The sequence below is a fragment of the Adiantum capillus-veneris genome, chromosome 11 (assembly GCF_014529385.1).
Source record: "Adiantum capillus-veneris isolate H3 chromosome 11, ASM1452938v2, whole genome shotgun sequence".
In the NCBI taxonomy this organism is placed as follows: domain Eukaryota; kingdom Viridiplantae; phylum Streptophyta; class Polypodiopsida; order Polypodiales; family Pteridaceae; genus Adiantum; species Adiantum capillus-veneris.
In genome coordinates this window covers 64,328,384-64,343,028 of record NC_140941.1, presented here as the reverse complement: position 1 = coordinate 64,343,028, position 14,645 = coordinate 64,328,384, and the positions used below count along the sequence as shown (strand labels likewise).

The 14,645-nt window shown below is 45.1% G+C and overlaps 1 protein-coding gene across 1 annotated transcript in view; it reads right to left on the bottom strand.

Moving 5' to 3' along the window:
* TPST (tyrosylprotein sulfotransferase) overlaps positions 1-14,645 on the bottom strand; it is a 52,143-nt gene that overhangs the window by 28,876 nt on the left and 8,622 nt on the right. The window lies entirely within an intron of this gene.

Sequence of the window (14,645 nt, the reverse complement as noted above, 5' to 3'; positions counted from 1 at the left end):
TAGCAGAAGAAGAGGGAGAGAGAGAGAGCTCACGTTTTTGGGGAAAACTCAATAAGTGAGTTTTGGGTTTTCCCACTTTTATTATAAGTGACCTTTAAAAAATGTGTCCAAGTTCATATTGAACCTGGACAAAGTATAAAAATGTACAAAAAGGGGTTATTTAGGCCTTTAAAAAATGTGTCCAAGTTCATATTGAACCTGGACAAAGTATAAAAATGTACAAAAAGGGGTTATTTAGGCCTTTAACCCAACATGCCCTGTTTGGAAACATTCGAAGCATCGGCCTTCTTGTAACAAGGCGTCTCGTTGACGGTGTGCCAGACGAGGCCGTTGAGGCTGGTTTTCATGAGATTCTCGAGAATTTGTTCGTTGTTGCCGGGAGTTCTAGTTAGTGGCCAGAGTTGCTTCCGTGGTAAACTCCAACTTTCCTTTCATCATTTTGTAGCCGACCGTGGCATGGTCTATAAGCTCTTGCATGGTTGAAACTTGCTTGGACAAACAATATTCCTGCAATGGTGATGGTAATCCAATGGTATAGCGCTCCCACTGGTCCTCCAAGGGAATGAACTTAAAAGGACATCGGAAGGTAGACGTCGAGAAACCTTTGGTTATAGTCCTCTATGGTCTCTATGACAAGCACTTTCAAGTTACCTCATTCTGACCTAATCTGGACTTCGAACATAGAAGTCATGTAACTACGTGCAAAAACTGTCTTGAAAGCTTGCCAGGTCCTTGGAGCATGCGGTTGTGTCGCGATTGAGCTTCACCATTGCATAGCATTATCTTTAAGAAATCCCGCTGCTCGAGAAATTTTGGAGTCTTCTGTATAGTTTCCCAAAGCATAGATGTTGTCGAATTGCTGTAGGAACTGCAATGCTTTCTTTCGATCTTTCACCCCGGAAAGAGTGAAAAATTTGACTGTCGTGCCACCATCCTTGCAATCTTTGGGTTGGTTAGGCACGTATCCCAAGTACGGATAATAAGGGTATCCATATGGGATCCAACCATTGTAGCCTGGTAGCGGTGGTGGTGGGGGAGGTGGGGGCAACGGCGGTGGCAAAGGCGGTTGCACTCGATCAGGGTCAAATGGCTGCACCATATTCCTGAAGACTCGGCCGATCAGCACAGACGGCTGGGAAGGTTGCCGGTTGGAAGCCCTCGTACTTTCTGGTGCCGGAGGAGGAGGTACCACCTGACTCATCAGAGGGGGTAACATGTAATTCAAAAATTGTTGAAAACTTTGCAGCATCGGAAGGTTCTATTGAGGATGCCGCGAAAGAATGTCATGAAGCTCGTCGAGAAGAAACTTCAAATATTCTGTTGAATCCATGAATGCCATGTCTTGGGTTCTTTATGGCTTTATGCCCTATAAAACAAAGTGATGAAGACTGGAGCGTGCCCGATGCACGATGAAGTAAGGGTGGGAGTGGCTAATAAGTCTGGGGTCGAGCCCGAAGATACTTCAAATAAAATTCCATTAGACTCTAATGTGCTCTGTCTGCTCTTTTGTAGGACCGGTATCCTTTCGTAAAAGCACACACCTGACGCTCTAATGCCACTGTCACAAGACAGGCATCGCGTGCCAATAGAAAAGAACAGACTGAACAGAATTTTAGCACTTCAATAACAACTAAATTGAAAGAGAGAGAGCACACGCAACACGGAGTGGCGGAATTCCAATCCAGAGAGTATTGGCCCCAAACCTTGGCACCCCTTTCAGTATTTCTTTATATTACTTGAACTCAGTACAATGTCAGTACTCGCGTTCTGCACCTTCTCACTAAAGTGTGCCGGAGAATGAGCCCTAGCCTCATATTTAAAGGCCCTCGGCCATAGAAAGCAGATACATGAATATCTTTAAACTCAAAAGCAACTGGTCCAAAAAGCTGGCGCTGGAAATCAGCCAACGCAAATCACAGAAATTCATACAGGCTGTCAACGTGAAACGCGAAAATCCATACAGCTTGCCACGTCATCAGTCATCGCAAAATCCGGGTTGTCCGTACAGCTCCCACATCATCAGTTTTTACGCAAATCTTTGTGAGTGTGTGTGGATCCTGCTTTATTTTATTCTCTTGTGTCACTTGGGCCCCATCGGACGGGGCCTCATAAGTTGGTAGGAACTTCTTCTTCTTCGTTTGCTTATTCATAGGGTTTAGGCCCCTCGAGATCTTCTTTTAATGGCCAAGAGCCTTTTAAGATGAGGCTAGGGCTCATTCTCTGGCACTCTTCTGGGAGAAGGTACAGAGCGTGGAGTACCGGCTTGTACTATGTTGATGCAATATAAAAAAAAAACCGAAAGGGGCGCGAAGGTCTGGGGCCAATACTCTTTGGGGTGAGATTCCGCCACTCCGTGTCGCCTGTCGTCTCTCTCTCTTTCAGTTCAGTTGTTATTGAAGTGCTAAAAGTTTGTTCAGTCTGTTCTTTTCTATTGGCATGTGGTGCCTCCGTCTTGTGACAGTGGTATCAGAGCATTAGGCGTGTGCTTTTCTAAAAGCATACCGGTCCTACAAAAGAGAAGACAGAGCAAACTAGAGGCTACTGGACCTCCAAGCGACGTAGACTGCGGTCTAGGGAGCGTATGCTTGAACCTCCAAGCGACGCAGACTGCCGTGTCACGTGACACATCCAACCCTAAGTGTCCGTGGACAAGCTACAACATGACCAAGGTTCAATTCAGTCAAGTCAGTCTAGAATAGGAAGTGATCTGGCACTTTTGTGAGTCCGTTCCCAGACCGTGCATGTTTAGACACTTAGAATAGATGCATATCCTCCGGTTGCACGTAGCATGACCATCAGATTCCAGTCAGAAACCATCAGTAGCATTTTTACAGTGCATAAACCTATTTTTCCTATTTTTGACATTTTTCACTTATTATTTTTTAAGTGACTTTTGTTGGAAAGTAGGTAGGGCAATTTTGCTAAGTTTGTATATAAGCAAACAGGCAGCAGGAGCTTCGGTTCAACAGGCACCTTCTCAGCAGGACCCCCCAGCAAGGCCTAGCGTTTTTGCAACACAGCAGAGACACTGGCGTTTTTGCATCAACAGACCAGCCTTGGCGCTTTTGCATGGCAGATCAGCCTCGGCGACCACAAGACACAACAGATCATCTCTAGCGTTAGCAGATTCCCACAACAAATAGTAGATTTCCCCGCAAGATCATTTTCAGCCCTAGCATTTTTGCATCTGCAAGACACCTCAACGTTTTTGCAGATCTTCACGACGGAATCAGCCCTAGACTCAGCGTTTTCAGTTTTCAGCAATTAGATCCCGCAGTAGAATCCCCGAACCTCGCAGATCTCACCTTCCTGCAGCAGTTCCTCGCCGCACGGTCAGATCCCACGAAGTTTGTAGATTCAGCCCGGATTTCAGCATCTGCCTTTTCAGCGCGTCGTGGTTGCATTCTCGCCATCGCCGTCGTCATTGACATAGAGTGAGAATTCAGCAGATAAAGATTTGCAGATTTCAGCCCATCTCGTCATCGTCGACATCGTCGGCAAGTCCAAGCATTGAGAGATTTGTGCAATCATAAGTAGACCGCTCTCGCCATAGAGAGTGGGGCCTTCGGAGGAGGATTTGACAACTTCGTTCTGGTGTCGTATTCTTCTCTCTCTATCTCTCAATCTTAGCACCTTCATTCGCAGTGTTCACCACTTTGTTTGTGTCCATTGCACTCTCACTAAAGGAACGGAAGGCTCTCCCTTCCGTAAGTAAAAGGAACACTTGAGCACAGTTCGGAGCACTCATCTTGAGCAAAGTTCAACATTCATTCCACTGCACCTTACATTGGTATCAGAGCTTTGGCAGTGTTCTATATCACTCAAGGAAAGAACCACAAGAACCACAATTTTTTTTGCTTGTTGCGGTCGCATGTAACCCAGGCCCTCTTGGACGTGTCGATTCCTAATCATGTTTTTGAAGAGTGACAGGGAACCCAAGAAAGAAGGGCCTGTCCAACCTCCCTTTTCACTCATTGAGAGCGGACCGTGCACTTAGCGGTCGGCCAATCGACGTGAGGTGCGAAAAAGCAACCTTGGTGTGAGCGCAAGGCTGCCAAGGGGTGCGCCCGCGGAAAAGAGCAGAAATCGGGTGAAGAGAAGATCCTTCTTTAACACAGATTGCAAGCGAAAAAAGAACCTCAAGAACCCCAAGAACCCAAGACCCACAAGAACCCAAGTTCCTCGTGAACTTAAGAACCCAAGACCACAAGAACCCACAAGAACCCAAGACTTTAGTGGATGGTCATCACTCAAAGCGGAATGGATACTTCGATTGGAGGTGGTGAGCATGGGAGTGGCGAAGATGAGTTTTCCTCACCAGGAGGTTTTTCCGATCCTTCCCCATCTACGCCAAAGATTGCACCAGATCCCATGGCAACTTTCGACAAGATGATGGTGGATAGGAAGTTGGAACACGAAGCAAGATCATCAAAAAGAATGGCTGAAATTGATCGTAAGTACCAAGAAAGAATGGCAACCATAACGCGTGAGCGCAACAAAAGAGAAGCAAAATTTGATCGCGAGAAAAAGCAAGAATGCAAGAGATGTTGCGACTCTTTTCTCAAGTTCAGGCACAGATGCAAGGGATTCGGGAAAAGGAGACTCTCTTAGTCTCTTCTTCTTCCAAGCATGACACACAGGATTTGCATAATGATTTGGATAATAGTGATAAGCATGATGATTTGCATGATCAAGATGTGATTTCTCACAAGCATGATGATTTGCAAGATAAAGATGATGTGATTGTTCACAAGGATGATGTGTTAGTTGATACTTTCTCTAGTGAAGCTAACCTCATTGCAGATTCGATCAATCACAAAGAACCGATCTTGGCTCTCGAGTCGAGGTCCACAGAACCCCCACAGGAAGATTCAATCAAAACACGAACAACCGATCTTGGCTCTCGAGTCTAGGTCCAAAGATCTCTCACAGGAAGTATTATGTGTTCAAATGATTAGTCAGCACACATTGTTCGAGTATTTCATTCGTGATCGTTTACTGAATTTTATGTGATCCCTTTTCCTAGGCATGTCATATTGTACGTTGAGCACGATTCACTCATGGATGAGCACGGATTATGTCGATTTCTCATGAAAAGATGAAATGTTTGCATCCTAGGAGGTCACATTCAATGTCTCTTCCTTGGCACGACACAATCATAGAAAAAGCACAAGAAAGATTGAGCATCGAGCCTAGGCATTTCCATTGTGTTTTGCCACAGTCGATTGATTTAGATCAACACGACAAAATTCGATCTCATTGATTGCATGTGTGTGGTGAACGGTTTGGCACTCCATCTCTTTGTTCATCTGCATTGCATGCACAGTCTTTGAGGAAGACAATATTTTTTCCAGTCACTTTACATGAAATAGGTATGTTCATGGTTTTGTGTTCAAAGTGGTTTCAGGAATTTTCAGCCTCGAAGATTATTGAAGAAGGTAGACGCATGACTCTAGACGAAGTTGAAGAATTGAAGGAGCCACAGAAGACTTTGTCACTTCCGACGCGGCCCAAAGAAGCAAGCGTTGCAGACCTTTATGAAGTTACAGTGCATAAACCTATTTTCTCTATTTTTGACATTTTTCACTTATTATTTTTAAGTGACTTTTGTTGGAAAGTAGGTAGGGCAATTTTGCTAAGTTTGTATATAAGCAAACCTAGCGCTAGCACTTTCTGGCAGAAGAGGCAGCAAGAGCTTCGGTTCAACAGGCACCTTCTCAGCAAGACCCCCCAGCAAGGCCTAGCATTTTTGCAACACAGCAAAGACACTGGCGTTTTTGCATCAACAAACCAGCCTTGGCATGTTTGCATGGCAGATCAGCCTCGGCGACCACAAGACACAACAAATCATCTCTAGCGTTAGCAGATTCCCACAACAAATAGCAGATTTCCCCGCAAGATCATTTTCAACCCTAGCGTTTTTGCATTTGCAAGACACCTCAACATTTTTGCAGATCTTCACGACGGAATCAGCCCTAGACTCAGCGTTTTCAGTTTTCAGCAGCCAGGTCCCGCAGTAGAACCCCCGAACCTCGCAGGTCTCACCTTCCCGCAGCAGCTCCTCGCCGCACGGTCAGATCCTGCGAAGTTTGCACATTCAGGAAAACACAGATTTCAGCATCTGCGTTTTCAACGCGTTGTCGTTGCATCGTCGTCATCGCCGTAGACATCGACATAGAGTCAGAATTCAGCAGATAAAGATTTGCAGATTTCAGCCCGTCTCGTCGTCGTCGCCATCGTCGGCAAGTCCAAGCATTGTAGAGATTTGTGCAATCATAAGTAGACCGCTCTCGCCATAGAGAGTGGGGCCTTCGGAGGAGGGTTTGACAACTTCGTTCTGGTGTCGTATTCTTCTCTCTATATCTCTCAGTCTTAGCACCTTCATTCACAATGTTCACCACTTTGATTGTGTCCATTGCACTCTCTCACTAAAGGAACAGAAGGCTCTCCCTTCCGTAAATAAAAGGAACCCTTTCGGAGCACTCATCTTAAGCAAAGTTCAACATTCATTCCGCTGCACCTTACATGCGGTCTAGGGAGCGTATGGTTGTACCAGTCCTATGAACTCATGGCCTGGACCTTTTTACGTTATTTGCCGGGGGAGTGACGAGGTAGTCGTTGAGTAGCTTCATACTACATACCATTTGTCTCAGGGGAGTGCTCAACGACGTTGTTCGTTGTGTCTTGTAACATGCATATGTGAGCATTCGTGTTGCATTGTGATGTGACAACCACTGAATAATCCTAATTGGATGAGATTGCCTGGGTATGTAATTTTAGTGCATCAAGACAGTCGTGGAAGATCAGTGCGGTCTCGATGTGATGGCTAATTTTACTACATCGGAATATCAAGAGTTCCGATCTGGACGAAAGGAGAAGCCAATTCCTTAACAAAAAGAGCAAATTGATTGTCCCTCGGAATGACCCTCGGAAATTTTTGAGCTAACTAGAGTTGTTTTGCAGATATGTTGTAATCGCAGACAATTACTTTCTTTCAAGAAGGCAGGGTGTCACAAACTGCTGATGTGTCAAGCCACTGAAGAACAGAGCCACTGTGCACATCCCGGGTGAGGGGCCTAAACCCTAAGAATAAGCAGATGAAGAAGAAGAAGTCCTACCAACTTAATGAGCACCGTCCGATGGGGCTCAAGTGACACAAGAGAATAAAATAAAGCCGAACCCACACACACAGACTTGCGCGGAAACTGATGACGTAGCAGCTATACGGACAACCCGGATTTTTTGCTTTTTTGCTGACTGCTGACGTGGTAGAACCGTACGGATTTTCGCGTTTCACGCTGACATCCTGTAAGGATTTATGTGATTTGCGCTGGCTGATTTTCAAAGCCAGCTTTTGGGCCAATTGCTTTTGAGTTTGAAGCTTTTCACTGTAACTGCTTTTAATGGCGAAGGGCCTTTCAATATGAGGCTAGCGCTCATTCTCTGGCACTCTTCTAGGAGAAGGTGCAGAGCGTCAAGCACCGGCTTGTACTGTGTGGATGCAATATAAAGAAGTACCGAAAGGGGAGCAAAGGTTTGGGGTCAATACTCTCTGGGGTGGAATTCCGCCACTCCGTATCACGTCGTCTCTCTCTTTCAATTCACTTGTTATTGAAGTGCTTATAATCTGTTCAGTCTGTTCTTTTCTATTGGCACGTGGTGCCCCCGTCTTGTGACATGGTGTCACAAACTGCTGACGTGTCAAACCACTGAAGAACCAAGCCAACCTGCACATCCCGACCAAGGGGCCTAAACCCTAGAAGCAATAGAAGAATAAGGAAGTCCCACCGACTTACATATCCTCGCCCAGTGGGGGTCAAAATAATAAAGTTTGCACTAACTTATGGGACCCCGTCCGATGAGGCACAAGGCACTAGAAGCAGAACCCACAAAAAGACTTGGCGTAATTAACTGATGATGTGGCAAATGCTATTTGGACAACCCTGATTTTTTTGTTGACTACTGACGTGGCAGATTCTTAGGTTTTCCGCTGCCAACGCCAACATGGAAGATTTTTGGATTTTTTCACTAACAGTGTTGACATGGTAACTTTATGGATTTCCAGCTTTTGCGCTGGCTGATTTGGCATGAGCTTTTGGAGGCCAGTTGCTTCTAGAAATAATGCTTTTCATTGTACTACTTTTAGATGGCCTGAGGTGCCTTTAAATACAAGTTGTGGGCTTGTTCTCTGGCACTCTACCGCGTGTAAGTGCAAAGCAGAGCCACAGTTTGATGTACTAAGTTCAAGCAATACAGAGAAATACTGGAAGGGGCACCAAGGTTTGGGGCCAATGCTTTCTAGGGGTGGAACTTTGCCACTCTGCATCTCATGCGTCGCGCATCTCTTTCAGTTTAGTGTTATTTGAAGAGCTAAAAGTTGTTCGGTCTGTTCTTTTTTCCACTGGCAAGTGGTGCCCTTTCCTTATAGGTGGAGTACTAAAGAATTACTCATTGATAATGGGCTGCCCATTGCAACACACATCAACCCCACAGACCCCCGGAGATACTCTCTACCCTGTGGGAACCCCGGAGAGCATCAGAAAATGCTGACGTGTCCGACTGTCCCGTAAGCTGCGGAGGACTGGCCATGTGGCAACAATACGGACGTCCATGATTTACGGCACTTTTTGAGAGGCAGTCTGCGTCAGATTTTGGCCTTGCTTTTTGCTACGCAAAACAGCATGAGAAAGAGAGAGAGACCCTTGCTTTTTGAAGGCTGCTTTATTAAAGCATAAGAGCTTGAGAGAGAGAGATTCCTCCTACTTTATTTATGAAAGCTTTTAAGTTTTCAGCTTTTAAAAAGAAGCTTTTGGGGCTCTGCTTTTGGCATATCCCTTGTACTCTTTAAATATGTGAGCAGGCCTCTCACAACTCAGAGCATCTGGATGCAGAGTTTGAGTGTGAGTGCCTGCCCGCACTCTTGTACTTTGAACTCATATTAATACAAAAAGAAATACCGAAAGGGACGCCGGTCTTTGGGGCCAATATCTCTAGGCACGGAACTCCGTCGGGCCAGTGTTGAATCAATTGTGAATTGTGAACTATTTTGAAGTGGTTATTTGGTGCTGTTGGTAGATTCTTCACTTGGAGTGTCCAAGTCTATTACAGTGGTATCAGAGCACGGCCGATTTCTCTTCTACGAGAGATCCGATCCAAAAAAAATTTTCTCGCGGCACCTATGGCTTCACGCAAGGATCAGTCGACTCCCTCAGCATCCGGAGATGCGGCAAGGGATCACAACGAAGATTCCGGCAAGGAGTATGGCCAGCCTCGGCCTACTCAGGCGGAGAGTCGAGAGATGGAGCGTCGTCAATTGATCAGCGATGCAACAAAGATGATGCTCAATTTTGCAAAGGACCCAAAATTTGCAAAATATATGAGCTAGACTTCTTTTCAGGAAGTGCATGCGCAGTGGCAGAAAACCACAACACCACCCCCAAAACCCGCTCTCAAGAAACCTTCTGCTCACAAGAAATATTCAGAGAAGGAATTAGAAGAGGTGGTCGATGCACAGATTGCTCAACTTTTTGACGCGCAAAACAAAGCCAAAAAGCACGGCAAAAAGCAGAAGAAACTGACTTCCCGGTTTCTTTGGGTCGTGAGTCGATATTTGAAAAGGCAAAGAAACAGAAGAAGTGTGTTCGATTTGAAGAAGTACCCAGTTCTTCTTCTTCTTCTTCTTCTTCTGACAATTCTTCTAGCTCATCTGACTCAAGGCGAAGAAGACCGCAAAGGCAAAAAGCGAAGCAAGAAACAACGCTTCGGAAAGGGCAAGAAAAAGGCAAAGAAGTCTAAATCTCGCCCGGTGAGTGACAGTCCTACAGAGGACTCGTCTACAGACAATTCAGACTCTGACGACAGCAACTTTTATGCAAAGAAGAAGAATTTTTATAAAGCCAACCAATATGACTTTTTGGAAGATAAAAGCAAGAAGGTTCGAGAGTTTAAGGAAGGTGGACAATCAATTAAATTTGACACATTTTCGGGATAAAGAGATGCTTCTAAGGCTTTGTCTTTTGTACAGCAGTTTGACATCCCTTTCGCGGGAGGACGCTACTCAAAGCACTCTAAGATTCGGAGAGCTTCCTCTTACTTTAAGGGGAATGCTCGAACTTGGTGGTCCATGCTTCTTTTAAACAAGACTGCACCAGTTAAATGGCTGAAATTTAAGGAGCTTTTTATTTCTTCTTGGCTGACTCAAGAGTATGAACGTGATATACGAGCTGCTTGGAACCATCTTCGGATGACCAAGAAAGATACAGCGGACGCTTATTGCGAGAGATTCTGGAGCTCTTTTCTACCCGCCTCTTCATTCAACAAGATCTAGTTCAGAGAACAGATTGAGCGGTTTACCTTGGATCTACCTACAAAGATCCGAGATCACTGCTTGGAACAGAAGTCAGCTTCTATTCAGGAGTTGATGAGTCGTGCGAAACGAGGTTTTGCCATTCACTCTGGTAGTTTGACCTACCCCACCGATGAGGTCATGACACAACGAGCCGAATTTAGCAAATGAAAGTAGAAAGAGAAAGAGCAACCCAGAAAAGAAGGATGCACAACCCAAGCTTACTCCTCAGGAGAGAGCTCGCTTCATCATGGAGGGGAAGTGCTTCGGATGCGGGGAACCTGGACATATCTCCGCGAAGTGCCCTAAAAAGGCACAGAAAGGACAGAATGACAAGGACAACGAAAGGCCTGAGAGTTCGAGAGCAGCTGAGGAACGTGGAAGAAAAGGCAAGATGAAAACAAGACTGGTTCCAGATTGTGTGAGTACCGATCCCAACACAATGGACGAGAGTACAGAACTTTGCCGACCTTGGGGCAAAGTGAAAGAACAAGAGGCCCTCATCTTCTTTGATGGAGGAGCCAAGGACAACTTCATTTCACCGCAATTGGCGGCGCGGCTCGAGATCACTCCCAATCGGATGGGACCACTTGCGGAGGCTGTTCTAGAGAGCATTGTCAGGGGTATTTGGGGCATGAGGACTTTTACATAATGCCTTTGGAAGGTTGTGATGTTCTCTTAGGAATTCCTTGGTACCACAAGAACAACACCATGGTCGACTATCGGCCGAGGAAAGCGACTTTGACTACACAGAAGGGCAAAACCATTGTACTTGACATTAAACTGAAGGGCGAGTCTGTCCCTATTGTATCGGCTTCGGCCATTTCTAAATTAACGAAATCCAGCCTGTTTGTTTACTCGATCTTTATGAAAGAATTGAGTGATAAGGATAGGACAAATATGTCTAAACTTGATAAAGAACGCCAAGATTTTCTTTACTCTCACGCCGATTGCTTCTCAGAGGGCCTACCAGGCGAGTTACCACCTGCTCCTCCTGAAGATCATACCATTGATCTGATACCTGGAAGCACACCACCGAACCGGCCACCTTACCGTGTGAGTCGAGCAGAGAACGAAGAGATTATGAACCAAGTGAAAGACCTCCTGGAAAAGGGTCTTGTCCAGCCTAGTACTTCACCGTATTGCTCTCCAGTGTTGTTGGTTTTGAAGAAAGACATATCTTGAAGAATGTTCATTGATTATAGAGCTCTCAACAAAATCACCATCAAGAACAGATTTCCGATTCCTAAGATCGATGATATACTCGACAGATTACAGGGATCCTCGTGCTTTAGCAGGATTGATTTGAAGAGTGGATATTATCATATCAGAATCGCGCCGGGAGACGTCTACAAGACAGCATTTCCGACGACTTTTGGATTATTTGAATTTTTGGTGATGCCTTTTGGCTTAACCAATGCTCCTGCGACATTTAACCGGATGATGGACAGGATTTTTCGAGAGTATATGCTATTTGTTGGCACTTTCTTTGACGATATCGTTGTTTTCTCTAAGAATGAGGCAGAACATAGAAATCATATGCTTCAGGTCTTTCAGGCATTACGAGATCACAAGTTAGTGATTAATGCAAAGAAAAGTGAATTTTTCCTACCAGAGATACACTTTTTGGGACACATTGTGTCAGCAGCAGAAGTGCAAATGGATCCGGCCAAGATAGAGACTATCCGTGATTGGCCCGATTTGAAGAATGTCCATGAAGTTAGAAGCTTCTTGGGACTGTGTTCGGACTATAGGCGGTTCATTCGAAAGTTTGCAGAGGTTGCTTCCCCTTTGCATACCTTGACACAAAAAGGAGTCCCTTTCTCATGGGGACCCACAGAGGGACTCCCTTTCAGACTTTGAAATAGAAATTGACTACGAGACCAGTTTTGACTCTGCCGGACTTGCAAAAGTCTTTTGAAGTATATTGTGATGCTTGTGGTCGTAGTTTGGGTGCGGTCTTAATGCAAGAAGGCCATGTCATTGCTTATGAGAGCCGATTGTTCTCAAGGCTGGAAATGACAGCACAGATTTATGAGAAAGAGCTTTTGGCGGTTATCCATGCTCTTACTCAGTGGCGGCACTACCTACTCGGAGCGGATTTTACTGTCTTTACAGACCATCAAAGTTTGTGCTACTTCTTGTCACAGAAGTAACTATCGGAAAAGCAGATGCAGTGGGCGAACATCTTGTCACAGTTTCACTTCCAGATTGTCCATGTTAAGGCACAGAAGAATGTGGTGGCAGATGCTTTGTCTCAGAAGCCGTTGGTTCTAGCTATTTCCGCGATACATCATAAGAGCTTCAAGGAAATGGTCGACCAGTATGCCACAGATACAGATTTTGCAAACGTTTTCACATGGATACGGGATGGGGAGACAGTAGCGGGATATTCCATTCGGAATGGCTACTTGATGAGAAAAACCATGTTGTGCGTTACACAGCCGTTGAGGAAAAAGATTAAGACTGAATGCCACTGTCCACCTTTTACAGGTCACCGCGGCATCGCTACCACCATGAAAGGGTAGAGAGATGCTTCTTTTGGCCGAACCTCAAGAAGGATGTGGAAGAGTTTGTGCGCACTTGCTTGGTATGCCAGAAGGTCAAGTTTGACAGGCATAAAGCACATGGATTGTTACATCCTTTGCCCATACCCACCCGCCCCTGGGAAAGTATTGCAATGGATTTCATTTTTGATCTCCCGAGAACACAGAATGGTCACGATGGTAACTGGACTGTTATTGACAGATTTAGCAAGCAGGTTCATTTCATCCAGTGAAGAAAACAGTCAAGCTGGATCACTTAGCGAGACTGTTTGTGGCCCAGATCTTCAGATTACATGCCATGCCTGAGACGATTGTCTCCGACAGGGACCCCAAATTTACGAGTTTGTTTTGGAAGGCAATTTGGGAGAACATTGACATGCGGTTGCAGTTCTTATCATCGTTCCCCCCGCAGACTGACGGGCAATCTGAGATTGCCAATTCAGTGGTTTTAGATTTGTTGAAGTCTTATATCTTGGATCAGAAGACTCAATGGGAAAAGTATCTACCTTTGGTGGAATTTGCCTACAATAACACGATACACTCTTCGACAGGGAAGGCACCATTTGAGATTGTTGAAGGTGTTGCGAAGGATCCACCCTTCCTAAGCACAAAAGATAAGATTCTTGAAGCGGATGAGTATACGCGCGACTTAGACACAGCTTTTGCCAAGGTCCATGAGGCTTTGCAAAAATCTCAAGAACGACAGAAAAAGGCAACGGATCGCCATCGTCGCGATTTGAAATTGAAGGAGGATGATTGGGTGCTCTTACGTTTTGAGAAGGCACGCCTGAGAAAAAAGAAGGGAAAGGAGAGGCTTTTTCCAAAGCTTAGTATGCGATACTACGGACCTTTCCAGATCTCTGAAAAGATCAATGATGTCTCCTTCCGACTGAAATTGCCTAACAGTTGGAGGATTCACAATGCATTCCATGTGAGTCTCTTGAAACCTTTTAAAGGTGATGTGTCTAATGATGGGGAGCCCGATGAGCAACCCGAAGTGAAAGAAAACGAGGAGATCCTTGTTCCTGAACAGATTTTGGCACATAAGGACACAAAGAATAAAGGTAAAGTCCGAAGGTGGTTCTTGGTTAAGTTCAAGAACTATCCTGCATTGGATGCGAAGCGGATGGAGGAGGAGGACCTAGCAGATACTCCTTAGATTGTGAAACTTTATCTCGAAGCTTTTGGTTTAGCATAGTCTACTCCAAATGGAACCGAGAATTCAGCTTGGCCAAAGATCTGGTGCAGTGGGATGCACAAGAGGGGAGTTACTCCGCTCCTTTGTCAACACATGCCTTGATTTTTGTATACTAAAGTCACTTATGTCTCTTTGAGCTTCAGGGATACTAAGAACTGACAATATTCTGTTGTATTACTTTATGAAATGGAATTCCGGAATATAAAACTGATTTGTTCTTCACTTGTTTTTTTATGTGCAGGAACTGACAGACGAAATAACTACAGCATTTTGGTCTAATTGATCTTGACTAGACATGGTTGCAATAGGGGTTAGTCAATAGGACATCTATGAGGTCCCGATTGAATCTAGATGCGATTGCTAGCTACATTGCCGATAAATCATGGTCTAAGATCCGAATGAATGTTGAATGTGATTTGTCATGTGATGTGACTGTCGATTGGTACATGTGCTAGATGTGCGTTCCTAGTGCGTTGGTACTAACAGTCAGTGTCTGCTAAGACAGCTTATGGCTTCTGTCTGTTTTGCACGTGTAATCGAGGGCAATTACAATGCT